The sequence below is a fragment of the Vidua chalybeata genome, chromosome Z (assembly GCF_026979565.1).
Source record: "Vidua chalybeata isolate OUT-0048 chromosome Z, bVidCha1 merged haplotype, whole genome shotgun sequence".
In the NCBI taxonomy this organism is placed as follows: Eukaryota; Metazoa; Chordata; class Aves; order Passeriformes; family Viduidae; genus Vidua; species Vidua chalybeata.
In genome coordinates this window covers 359,668-371,045 of record NC_071570.1, presented here as the reverse complement: position 1 = coordinate 371,045, position 11,378 = coordinate 359,668, and the positions used below count along the sequence as shown (strand labels likewise).

The following is an 11,378-nucleotide window of genomic DNA, read 5'->3' as shown; positions in this document are numbered from 1 at the left end:
GCTCTGTACTAAAAGTGATCTTTGTTTTGGACTGGCAGGTATTGCAGAGATCACTTGGTTTCTTTTTCAACAGCAACAATACTCAATTTCCCTGTGCCAGAAAAGTCTTGTTCAAACAGACTTGGTTTTCCTAGACCAAAAATGTGATGCTGAGTTCCAGAGCTGTGTCTTTCAGCACTTTTCTGTTTTTCTGCCTGTCTCAAATTCCTCACACCAGAATAAGACCAAAGTTAATTAAAATCAGGAACATTTTGGCCGAACAAAGCAGCAGAGGTTACTTGTGCTTTTGACAATTCCCGCTCTGGGCAGGACATTAATTCCTGTCCAGGGCTGAACATTTGGCTTCGACTTCGGTATTCACAAGGTTGCTGCATGCAAAGCCTGGTTTGTGGGACACACTGTAGGAAGGAGATTACTGGAGATAAAAGGGCCCCTTAACAGTGACTAATGGCCCAGCCCAAATATTAGTTTTACACTTACGTAGTAGAGATCCATGTCTGAGGGAAACAGCAGCTGTTCCCTGCACTGGGGCCGTGAGGAGGAGCATCCACCCCTCTCAGACCCTGCTCTTGGTCACTTCCAGCAGGTATTTCCAGTTCTGCTTCAGGACTTTTCTCCTCCATCCTCTCCTTTATTTCTCAGTCTCATCTTTCACTCGTGCCCCTTCACTCCAAAATAGCAAGATGTCCTAGTAAAAAATACACTCCTGTCCCACTGCTCCTTCTCTCCTTCCCAACCTCTATTCCTGTTTGTCTCATTTTGTCAGGGTTTGGGACACAACTGTGTAGAAAGGGTTATACATATCAATAACTCTGTATTTAAGCAGTTCTGAACACACCTATTTATTCACATTCTTATTTGACTCTTTTTCTAATATGAAGAGACCAGGGGATAATGCAGATTGTCTTTCTAATCAATCCTCTCCCTGTTCATCTTTCCATTGCTTTCCCTATCAATTAATCCAAACGGGGGGAAAAAGAGTTTAATTCTCTGTACCTTTCAGCTAGTTTGGAATCGAAAGTAATTTAGGTGGTAATTTTGAAAATTATTAATTTGAGGAAAGGGCAGATGCTGCAACTCATATAGTTTGTAGGCAGAAAGTAAATGGTGGCAATTCTGCATGCTGAAATAATTGTGCCTTTCTATGTTAAAATGTGGAGGGTTTCTTCTTTTTCCTTTTTTCCTCCCCCATTTAAATTAAAAATTTTCAGACTAAATTGATAGATTAGAGGTCTTCCTAGGCTAAAGACCTGTTTCAGTGTCAAGAAGGCTGAGCCCAGATCTTTTGGAAGTTTCAGTTTCCTAACATCGGTATCTAAGAGAGAAGGAACCAACAAATCAATAGCAGCCACAGCTCCAGAGATAACCCTTGGCAGAGGGATGCCTGTGCCTTCGTGCCTCCTCACGCAGCAATGTGATTTCAGATGGAATACTGGTCATTGAATCAATTAAAGGGGTGGGTGCATGTTGTGCCAGAACCTTTGAAGTTCTTCTAAGAACAGGAACATTACCAGGAGACTCGTGTGTTTGTGTACAGGTTTTCTCCTGTACAGGGAGCTTTTCTCTGCCCAGGTACTTTCCTGCCTCACGTTTGGCACTTGCTGGAGAGAGCTCAGCTTTAAATCAGGCTCTGTTTCAACTGAATTGTTAATTACCACAGCTGGAGTTAGCGCAGCCCAGCAGAGAATTCCACAAAGAGAGAACAGTGCCTCATTATTCCCTGGATAAGGGATCCTCTCGTCCTTACAGACATACAGAAATCCTAATGCAAATTTCATGGCAAGGATATGGAGGCATGGAGATTTTTCCTACTCCAGCTATTAAAAAAATATTTCCTGTGCATTCCTCTTTCTGGCTGTGCTCCATCAAATCCACGGATTTTATACAAGTCCATGTTTCTGGAAAACCTCTCCTCCAGGCATGGCAGGGATGTTTCCCATGTGGACAACAGCTCTTTTCCCAAGTTGTGAATTCGGGGGCTGACACAGAATGGGGCCCTTGACTCCACCTGGATCCAAATCTGTTTTCCTGAGGAGCTCCAGTGTTACTCCTTGCCTCTGCCAACAGATGGGGAACCACACCGCTGAATTCCCGGCGTGAGCGCTGCGGAACAGCATGGACTGAGCTGCTGCTTCCCGCTTTGCTGCGGTTCCTGAAGGAGCAATTTGGCTTTGCAATAATGCTTTAAAAGCGTTACATCTACATACTGTCACTCAGGATTAGTTTAGGAAGCAGGAGGGAATGGAGTTCCTGGGATCTGGGAAATGACAAATGCTGCCGGTACAGTGATACGTTCAGAGTAGCAGAATATACACGTGGTCTTGCAGGGCTATTTGGAAATGAGGGATAACACTGAGGAACTAAAAGTCACTGACCCGAGTTCTGTGCCTCTTTCCATTGTATTTCCTTCCTGAATTTCCTTTCCCCAGAAGAGCTGAAATGATTTAGTCCTGAAGCCTTGCAGTGCTCAAACACTTCATTCCTTCTCAGGTTCTCACTTGGAATTTCAGTGGGAAGGTGACTTTTGCTCACAAATTGGTCTCTGGATTCTTTTGAACATGGAAATGTTCCCATCAGAGTACTCTTAGGAAGTCCTCTTTTTCTTGTTTCCTTGGTTTTTTGTTTGTTTGGGATTTTTTTTTTTTTAATTTTTTTTTGTGATGGTGGGTTTTGGTTTTGTTTAGTTTAGTTTAGTTTTGCTTTTTAGGTGTTTTGTTTAGGTTTTTTTTTTTTTACAGTAAAAAGTTTCTTTTCTTCTTATTTTTCTTTTTTTTTTTTTTTTTCTTCCCATGAGTCTGTGTTGCCACAAATCAAAATTCTGACTTTTCTGGCTGTCACTCTTCTTTGCTGCATCCTGTCTTCTGTGATTTATGATGAGTCTTTCCTTAAGGGAGCATTATTTTTGCTTAGCTTTCACCCAGTGTATTGCATTGTTCAGCTCTGGGCAATTGTTTTGGGATATTATTGATTTTATGACTTGCATTGTTGTCTGCACAAAACTAGACCCATTTGGGGCAATTTGCTGCTTTCATACTTTCTGAGGGAAGGGAATGTGTGTTGGCTTGACTAGAGCAGCAACAAAACCCTGCTATTATTTTATGTGGTTTAAAGAGGGAATCCATCTCATGTTTCCCTGGAGGCATTTCTGTGATCAGGAATTACTACAACATTACTCAGAGCCCTTTGTGCGGGCGTTTACTTTGGGATGTTATCCCAGATAGTGCACATTGCTGTTCTCCTGACTGGCTGGCATGCAAAAAAAGATGGGAGAAACCAGTCTGCCAGGCAATTCTAGCTGTAATTCCATGAAAATTCTCAGCAGTAGGGGAATCCTCCAGGAGAGAGCAAGGTACATAGCAATAATATTACTTACAAATTCAAAGCATTGTACAAAGATTAAATCATCTCTGAAGCACGTCCAAGTGATATGTCCTAGTGAAGTGATTCCACTGAAATGCTGCTCACACAGCAGCAGGCAAGGAATACAATTAAGGAGAAGAAAGTAAGAACACCAAAGACAAATTGTGGCTGCAGGGTATGCATCCAGATGCTCCTAATGGATTATTCTGCCCTACAATTGCTCTCTCACCACATGGGCAGCATGTCTGGGCAGGGAAGCAGCAGTTAGAGACATAAAAGGAACGACAGGTTACGTGGATTGTTATTTTTACTCTATTGCAGGAGCAGTTTGCAAGGAGGACACCCAGCTCTGTGCACAGATTTCCAGCAATGGTTCCCTGCACACAGGAACAGGTGAGGAGCCACTTGTGAGCAGCCAGGTCCTGCCATGGGACCCCACAATTCTGCTGGGACTGGAAGGCAGCTGTCGCCAGGATCCACAGGGTTTATCCATCATGTAGCAGCCAGCATCCCTCTGCTTTACCAGAGACATGTGAAAGTGAGTCAGTTTGTTTGTTTTTGAGGGAAGTTGCTGCTTTTAGCCACCTCACAATGTCATTTTATGTAACGTGTTTATGACTGGGCCTGTACCAATAGCCATGGATGTATATATAGATATACATGCACATATATATATATATATATATATATATATATATATATATATATATTAGAGGCATTGCAATAAAGTGGCCACATACATATATATAACTTGTCACAGCATCCTTTTATCCTTTTTTTCTTTTCCTGGCTTAGAGCTCCCATGGTTCTTTTGCAGTCTCCATATACACAGGAAAAGGAAATTCCTTTGGTCTTTACACTAAGGAAGGTGCCTTATGGAAGTTGAAATACTGTTCCCTATAGGTGTGGCTTGAAGCCTTGAAATTAAGAGGAAAATATTCCAGAAAAGGAATCATGGAGCAGAGCTCATGTGGAGCTGTGGCAAAGATTGATTTGAAACAGAACGAGGGCAAGGAGAGGTTGCCCTCTCCTGCGACTTTGGGAGCTGGACTTTGCTGATCCCTGTGGATCCCTTCCACCTCAGGATATTTTTATGGTTCTATTCTAGACTTAAAATTAATATGCAGAGAAGCATGTGCTAACTAGAAATTCACTCACTCATCCTACTTTAAGCCCCCATTACTGCTTAAAATGGCTGATTAATGATGTTAGATGGTGATAGCTTCATTTGATTAAATTCTCAAAGTAAGCAGAGTGGAAATGCCTAAGCACTGGATTGCTGGTAAATGTGATTTATGCTTTGTGTGTGTCGGTCTATAAAAATGTCAGCAATCTTGATGTAGGCACATCTGCATTAAATTTGTGCAGCTTCTTCAAAAGTGCTGCTATTTGGACCAAAACAAATCCACAATATATTCCTGTTATAGGTGTGTGGCCACAGGAGGATGCACCCAGCTCTGGCTGATGAGAAAAGAGGCAGAGCCCCAGCACAGTCCGTGGGGACTCCGTAAGGATGTGCAGTCACCCACGGAGTTACACGTGCTGGAGCTTTTGACAACACAGAATACCTTCCCTGATGTCTTTTTTCTCCCTCCACTAATCCTCCTCCCACTCAGCAAGAAAAGTAGCTGCACAGGCTCACACAGATGCCACACTATCAGCCTTACTCTAGAATAATTTAACACATCCCTGGAGAACTGTTCCTGACTCTTGTTTAGGGAGGCTGGGAATTGGGTTCCCCACAGTGTTCAACCTGTACCCTCGGATAAACAACACATTTAGGTTCTGCTTGATTACTGTTTCCTATTCTTGCTCTCAGAATTCCTGCAAATTGTTGTCTTGCCAGAGAAGCTCCAAGGAGCCTCACTCGGGTGGATGGAGCTGTGCTGTCCCCAGCTTCCCTCTGCCATGTGTTTCCATCCCCGTGAGTGTCAGCAGAAACGACTGTGCTCAGAATTTGTGAACAGAAATGCAAAACATGTTCGTCTGCTACAGAAATGCCACCCTTCTGAACCTCAGGTAGCCTCACATGGCGTTTTTGACAGATCTGTACGTCCTCCTTGCTGATGAAGATTCATCTCTGGATCTTTCTGTGTCAGAGGAGTTTGCTCTTTTGGGGGTGGTTTGAGTACATGAGGTGTGTGATCCCGTCCCTGGAGAGCATGTTCTGCCACTGGCATGAGCTGCTACCTGGAGGGTCTTCTGGCAAGAGGAGGTGTCACTCACTGCATCCTTCTGGCTCTTCTTCCCAGCGTACCAAATGGGGATGAACATGAAAGTACCAGGAGAACAGTCTCCACATGATGTTCAGCCAGTTCAGCACTGAGTTTCATCTGTGGCCACTAGAAGTTTAGAGGATGCTATGAAGAAGTGTAACCTTACAGAAATAAATAGTAAGGCAGATAAGGTTTTACAGCAAGAGAAAACATCTCAGGTTTTGTGTAATCTGGCACTGGCTGTTTTTGGTTTGCCAGGGTAAGGGTCTCTACTGTTGGCATGGTTGATTGAGGAAAAATGTCCATGAGTGTAATTCAGTGGCTGGGTGGATTGAACTGATTCCTCTTCAGAGCCTAAGCTGGCTCTGTAAGTATAAACAATACAAATTCCTCCTTTTTCAGGGTAAGTAATTACTTTCAAAGTAATCTCAGTTTTTACATTTTTGCACAATTCTTAATCCCATTCTATTTTTTCCTTGTATTTTGGACACATTTGGAACCTGTGCCACCACTTGACCCCATATATGTGCATCAGCTCCATGACTCACCTTTGAGCACTACTTACTGCACATGATGAATATTGGGTTTGTGTAACAGGTCTCTGGCAGAGGGGTTATTTCCTCAAGTTTTGTGTGAATTAGAAGAACCTGGAAAACCCTTTGTAGACTTGTTTCATGCTTTAGTGTTTGACTCACGACTCTAATCTGGTGCCATCTTCATGGCTTTATGTACCTCTTACCCGCCTACAGCTCAGATTGATTTTCCTCCTACTCACCCTTTTGCTCACTGCTCTCCTCCCAGTTCTCCTCTAACTAATCCCTCTTGTTTCCCTCTGCTCTGTTTTGTTTGTTCCCTCTTCTTCTTCCCTGCCCCTGCTCTGTGGTGCTCAGCCTGTCCAGCTGGGCCAGGGCTGCCATGTGGGCCTTACAGCCAAGGGGGAAGTGCCTTGCTGGGCTCCTGGACAGACTGACACTGAGTCCTTCCAGGAGTATTTTGGAATAGGGATTTTCTTAACTGGCATTCCTTATCCTACACCAGAACTGTCTTGTACTGATAATCCTAAGCAATTAATTATTAGGCTGTTCAGCATCTGTGTTTTTGGAGAGAGACCCTGCATTCCCCAAACCATCCCAGGTCTCTGGGGAAATGTTGGGCAGCTTGAGTTGAAGTTAGACAAACAGCATAAGAGAATAGGGAAAAATATTCTGGCTGTTTTGCACACAGCTGCTTTCATAGTATGCCCCTCAGCCTGCAAGTGAACTGTTTATAAAGATAATTCCACTAAGCACAGACAACTGATTCATTTCCCTACTGCAGTCACACTCACAGAAATCCTAGTGAAACACTTACACATTAACATTTTGCAATTTCATTGCCGCAGTACCCGCTGCTGCAGTATCCTGTGGGTTAAAGCTCCTTGGGAAGTTCAGTCAATAACTTGTGCCATGACAGTTTGCTTGGGTTGAACGCACAGAAAGTTTAAAAACCAACACAAATGGAACCAAGCAGCTCATTGAACAGGAATATCCAAATGCCTCAGTGTGAGTTGGTGGGATGGGTGCCACATCCTGGCAAGCACTTCATGGATTGGAGCCGAATCCTCCACTCCATTAAGAGGGATGCTGCTGCTTTTTGTGCCCAAGAATCTTCCAGGGTTTCCATGTTATTATTATCCTTCTTCTAATGAGCATGTTTAATTAAAGAGCAGGTATTTCCTAAAGGATTTGTTTTATTTGGGTTCATCACCTGAAGGAAACCACAAAAAAGCACTTTTCTCCCAAATCTTTATAGCCCTGTATGGAAATGGTTGAAAGCCTCTTACACCAGTTTTCAGGGACACCGGTCAGTTTTGTGTAAATTCACACAACTGAAATGAAGGCACAGAAATGGTAAAGCTCATCACTGCTTTTGAGAGAGGGATAACAAACCTCTCTCTTTTGGACAGGAACAAAGATGGGGGGCTGAGATCTCTTGCCAAACCCCACTGAAGTAGTTTGGCTGTTAATTAATTGTATGCTTGTCACACTTTAAAGGGTCTAAAGGTCATGACTTGGGGATCACTCTGATTTCTCCTTCAGACATGGTCAGGTGGGACTGTGAGTTTGACCTGCCTTCAATTCTACAAGAAGCAAAAATCCTGAGGCTGTCTGAATTTGAGGTCAGTGAGCGAATTCTCCTGTAAAAAGATGACATTAAAAGTAAGGGTAGCCCATTGTGAGAAAATCTGTCTTCCTGCTTCCAAAACCTCCCTGGAGGAGGAGGACTTGTCCTAACTTGGATAAAGCTCCACAAATCTACTGTGCTGCACTTGGCATTTGGAATGGGAGAAGCCATTCCATGCCCTGCAGACACAGGAGAAATGATTGTCAGCTGCAGCCTGAACACTGGGGTTACAAAACCCAAAGTGCAGGAGAAATCTCCACCCTGAAAGGAGATATGCATGCTGATTTGGAATTCCAATGGATGGGTGGGGTGGGTGTGCTGATTACTGTTTGGGGCAGGAATGATAGAGGATTTACAGAAGCTGGGCTCCTTCCCAGAGCTCTCCAGTTTGAACAGGGCAATGTCTGCTTAAAGGTCTGCAGAGAGATTTTAGTGCAAATTCCCTATTGATAACCCTGCACAGAATGAGCAATACAGGCAATCGTGGCCGAGTGTTGGGGTGGAGTGGTGACAGCTCTTCAGGTGGCACACCAGCTTTTGCAGGACGTGAGCTAAGAAAAGCCATGTTTGGTGGGGTAGCCCAAAGCTGCAAAATCCGCAGCCAAAAAGTGCTTTACAGGAAGGTGCAGGTCTGCTGTCTCTGGGTTGTGTTTGTCATGGCTCTTACTCCCAAAGAGCCACCCTGTATCGGGCTGGGAGGGGAGGAAAAGAGGATGAGGATTGCAAAGGCACTGCTTAGAGCTGAAATGGATTGTTTGAAAGCTCTCACAGGTTAAGGAAGGCTGGAGATCTTGGAGGGACTGGATGTGCTACAGATTCGCAGCAGAAAGAGACTGAAGGCGAGGGTAATGGATCTGTAAAAGCACAAATCCCTGGAGAAGATGGACAGCTGATACTCCCTATGTACCATAATATAAGAACCAGGGAAAATCAAATGACAGAATTACAGAGAGGCCAACAGAAAGAGGTAATTTTCCACTCTGGCCAGTTCCAGAGACAAGGGACCAAGTGTGATGAGCCTGAATGTTAATTACACCACTCTTTGGGGTCTGGGGTTTTTTCCTTCCTCAAGGGGTGAGCAGCCTCGGGAGCACTAGGGAGAGCTCCTGTCCCTGCAGTGGTTTGTGGTGTGGTGGAACAGGAGGGACAGCATTGCTTGGGAGATGCCCCAAAGATTAGAGGCTCGGGGCCTGACTCAGGCCCACGTGACTCACCCGAGCACCGTATTCCCCTGGAAGCTGCGGAAAGCTCCCGTGGCTGACTCTATCCCCAGCTCTCAGCCCCAGGTCTGTTGGATGCTCTCCCTCTCTGCCACCCACCCAGGCAGGTGAGTGTCACACACAGCTGGGACTCACACACTGCTCAGTGAGCCTGACACAGGGTAAATCTGAGCAACTTTACGTCCATAAATGCTTCAGGCCTCATTTCATTTTCCCTCTTTTTCTCTTTTGCTGTCCTCCCCGGGGACGCCTGCCTGTGATTCTCAGTACCACATACATCCCAACAAACCCAAGGTGTATTAACACAGACGGAATGTGAAATCCAAGTGAAAGGAAGAGTCCACAGAACAAATCTCATGGTGTTTGGATTGCTCATGGGCTAAGCAAGGTAGAACATGCTCAGGTTAAGTACTGAGCTGGAAGAAAAGCCCCTGCCCTGTGACAGCACTGCCCAGCTGGCCTCTGCCAGCGGCACTGCTCCCTGGGGACCTGGCCCCTCCACTCCCACACTATCCAGAACACTTCCATGCTGCGGGAGACCGTGAGCTGGAAGGAATTGTCTGGAAAACAGGCCACTGCCTATATCAAAGGCCTTCCAGAACAATTAGCAGCCCCTGTCTAAAGCGTTGTGGCACCACACCTTGTGCAATTCTATTATTACTCTTTAAATAGCCCCAAAATGTTGGGGTTTTCCTGTAAGCTGTAAGCTACCAATTACTGACAGAAACAGAGAGCTTCTCTCGACTTCTCCAGGGTCGATCTTTTTTTCTTGCTCATGCCTGCAGTGTTATATCGTCACTGGGAACCGAGCAACAATTAACAATTTATGTTTTGTGGGAGCTTGATTCAACTTGGCTTACAGCTTTGATGAGTTTTCTATGACATTCTCAATAATACATTATAAAATGCTGACAAATTTTTAAATAGTTAATCTTTTACTAGTTTTCTGTGTTCTGAACCATGCTCAGCCCCCAGCCATTTCAATAACGCTTCAAGGAAGGTATATACTGAGAACACAGAGGCAATTATGTTAGTCCAACAGCAACCTGATAAAATATTAACATTTCTTATGAAATTTTTCCAGAAGGAAGGAGAAAAATCATCACTAGCGAGAAGCTTTGCAGTGGGAAAAGCCTTTTTTCAGAAAAAAATTGTTAAGTAACACCATTAAATATTGAACGATGCTGAGGTGTGTCTGTACACAGCCTCATTTCAGCCCAGTGTGATGCTGATTTTATTTCCTCCTCTGCAGAAATCACAAAATCCTGTTTTAAACCACGATGGAAGAGCCAATCAGATAAAATCTGTACCTTGCCACTATACTTTTATGATTTGTTAAGTTCACTGGAATGAGTAATACAGCGTGAATAGAACATTTTAAATACCCCTTGGCAGTCAATAATAATGTACAATAATGTACGTCAATAATGAAGTACAATAATCACTTAAAAGACATGGGAATTACCAAACTCCATGTGCAGCTGGTGCCACATCAAACCAAATGGAGCCTTGTCTGGGTGATTTTCACCTCTGCACTCCCATTTTGTGTTTCACCAGAGCTGTTGAGAATAAATAAATAATAAATTGAAGAGCAAAAAGCAAGTCATTCTGGGCAGCTTCTGGCAGCAGTTTGCTCTCATAATGCTGTTTGGTGAGCTGGAAGCATCCAGCTCATTTCCTAAAGAGCATTTTCTGCTTAGTTCGGCGCTCTATTAATCTCTTCAAGCCAATTCTCTAAAATCCAAACCATCTGTATTTGGGAAGATCATGGTTTATTTGGATTCTCTTTCTGTCTGTTGTCAGTAGATGATTAAAAGTATGAGGGATTTACAGTGTAAAGTCTCTCTACTGGCATGTTACAGTAACCTTCTAAGTAGCATCTCCCCATATTTGGGTAACAGCTGGTACAGTTAAGTCCAGCAGCGAAACAAAGAACAGCCACAAATACTGGAAATGGCTGAGCTTTGGCAGGGTAGAAGGGCTGCAAGGAGTGGGGCTGGCTGAGCTTTCAGTGTGTCACCAGGTGTTTTACTAGCAGTTTCTGAAGGCTCCTTGTGAAACACACGGCAATGTTCAGGTAACAGTTTTGTGTCATGAGTGCCTGGAATCTCCTGGGAAGCGGTGAAGCAGTCACTGGAGATCTGGCCCAGCGAGCCATTGCTTCTCGTTGTCCCCATGTCCCCACGCCCGGGTGCCATCCAGCCCCTGCTGCATGCGGGGCAGCAGCTGCTCCTGCACCACTCACAGAGGCTGCTGCATCCTCCCGCCCCACTGCTCCCCGTCCTGCACAGGTGGATGGAGCGCCAGCTCCCATGGAGAATTGCCAGCCCTAAGACATACTAAATCTGTTTTTCTCAGAAAATTGTAAATAATTCATGGGGCTTGGTTCTATAAAGAGGCCAGTTATAAATCATCCGAG

At 44.4% G+C, this 11,378-nt stretch overlaps 1 long non-coding RNA gene across 1 annotated transcript in view; it reads left to right on the top strand.

Moving 5' to 3' along the window:
* The window catches only part of LOC128782338 (uncharacterized), a 29,213-nt gene extending 25,222 nt beyond the window's left edge, over positions 1-3,991 (top strand). Inside the window, exon 3 of the long non-coding RNA XR_008428735.1 lies at positions 3,682-3,991. This is a non-coding gene — a long non-coding RNA (uncharacterized LOC128782338). The remainder of the gene's footprint in view (positions 1-3,681) is intronic.
* The last annotated feature ends 7,387 nt before the right edge of the window (positions 3,992-11,378 follow it).